The sequence below is a fragment of the Eptatretus burgeri genome, chromosome 7, assembly GCF_056783735.1.
Source record: "Eptatretus burgeri isolate ZD-2024b chromosome 7, Ebu_testis_v1, whole genome shotgun sequence".
NCBI lineage: Eukaryota > Metazoa > Chordata > Myxini > Myxiniformes > Myxinidae > Eptatretus > Eptatretus burgeri.
The window spans coordinates 4,303,201-4,305,422 of record NC_140967.1 but is presented as its reverse complement, the minus strand read 5'-3'; the positions used below and the strand labels follow the sequence as shown (position 1 = coordinate 4,305,422).

Below are 2,222 nucleotides of genomic sequence, written 5' to 3'. Positions count from 1 at the left end.
AATGGCCAAACTGCACAGCCAGATGTCATCTCTGCTGAGGATACCTGATCGAAGATTGACTTGCTTCACTTCTTTTTGGTGATAATTTGTTGATTTAATGTATTTGTGCATTGCCCCGTGCATGATTTTCTGCTCTCTTTGTGTGTCCTTGTCCTTGTAAAGGCCATGTGCTATTGTGAGCCTCGTTCGGGTCTGTTGTTGAGTTTCCTCCCCTTCCTCTTTTCCTGTGCGTTCATTCCCCTGCATTTTGTCCTGCATCCCGATTATTGGTGTATTACCTTTCTCCTCTCTGTAGCCTTGCTCTTCCATGAGCCTCGATTTTGTATGCATAAGTAAGAGTAATATAGTTAGGTCCAGATTTGAGAAAAATTGAATGTTGGAGGCATTTCATGTTAAAAGTGGGCAAACAAGTTTTTTTTAGGTTAATTTGAGGGTGCTGAATTCAAAAAAATTGTTTGCCAGGCTGAATTTTGAGATTTTGACCCTCAAGTTTGAAGAAGAAGAAAATGGCCGCCATTTTTCATCTTTTCTGCCTTATAACTCGGCTTCTAATCATTATTGAAGTTTTTAAATGGTGGCAAAACCGATGTTTGTGATACCAAGGATTCCAAATATGTTGTCACCTAAGTTGTATCTAGTTTGGTTTATCTGCCATCCTGAATTCCAAGATGGCCACTATTATTCATCTAATGCATTAATCAGCCCATAGGCATAAATAACACTTATGTTTAAAATGATGACGCCTCTCATTAGGTTAAGAAACATGTACAAACTATCTGGTACACTTTAATAGCTTCCTCTTCACTGACATTAACTTCTTCATAAGCTGGGTGTGAAAGAATGTCACTTCTTAGCTTGAGGGCAATGTGGATCATGGACAGGAACTCATCTTCTTCTTATGGTTGGTAGGTAGGAATGGTGAGTGCAGCTGCTGCTTCTTCATCTGTTTGCGTCATCTTTGAAACGGGTATGTGGCCAAACTTCAGCAGAACCAGAACAGAACGTCGCTCACTCGGTGCATTGTCATAGAATACAATTACCTCGTAGAAATCTGAGGAGCCAACTTATCCTTGAATGTGCCCATTCAACTGGTAAATGAGGGTGGAATATCCAAATTGGATTCTTTGACAATGGTACGATACCAGTTCCACACATCCCTCAGCTCTAATATATGGCCATGGTCAGCAGAGTACTGCAGCTCATTGCAAAGCCAAATCATCTCAATATCTGTATGCTGAGAGTTCTCTTTGGTTTGGGATATCCTTCTGATAAACTGAACATAGCAGGAGAGATGATACTTTCCTTCGGCTGCAATAAGGTCACTGACAGCTGCAACACGAACACTCATTTCTTGGTCAAACTTTGCAGCTTCCAATATTTCTTGGCTCTTGTTAAAGGTTATTATGGAAATTAACTTCTGCTTGGCCTTTTTCTGTTGGCAGATGAAGCATAATTCCTAATTGGTGGGCTGCGCGCTACAACGTCAATTTGGGCAGGAAGGCTGGGATTCTGCTGGTCTTGATGTTGATGGAGAGTCAAAAGAAGAATAGGGACCACTCTCTTTCAAGGACGCATTCTTAAGTCTACTAAGTCTTTCTTTGCTTGTGTATGTAGCACAGCACGTTTTGTGCCAATGGATCTCCTTTTTGGAGTCTTCATTCAGGACCTTCAAGAGTCTATCAACCGTATCCTTGTACTTTACATCTCGTAGCTTTTGTCGTTCGTGTGTAATCTTCGACAATGTGCCCAGGCCTTTTTCTGACGCATCGTACAGGATGTCTCCTCTCTCTCTCTTCTTGACATATTATGCACAGATTGAGGGAAACTGGGGTGGATCTCTTCAAGTTAACTAATGCATCCATGATCTCGCGGAGGTGTCACATATCTGTAGTGATAGAAAGAAAAATAGTTTGTGGTTAAATATTGATTAACGTTAAGTTAGACTGCTCTAATTATAATTCTCTTTAAATACTCTTGGAATTTCATGTTTCATCTTGTATGTTATTTACAAAGTAACAGTATCATAATTAAAGTATACTTACTTCATTTATCAAGCATCACAATCATTCAGATGGAAAAACAGATTCAAGCCATTGATTTTAGCATCACCACTGCCTTTATTTATATTATAAACAAAATCAAAAAATTATCAAACATGTAATTAGTAATGTCAATTTTTTAACTATTATAATCAATAGTAACTTCAGCATAAATTAAGTAAT

The 2,222-nt window shown here is 38.8% G+C and overlaps 1 pseudogene; it reads right to left on the bottom strand.

Annotated features, from left to right (window-relative positions):
- Positions 1-205: 205 nt before the first annotated feature.
- On the bottom strand, positions 206-1,862 carry LOC147022579 (uncharacterized; annotated as a pseudogene).
- Positions 1,863-2,222: the final 360 nt, after the last annotated feature.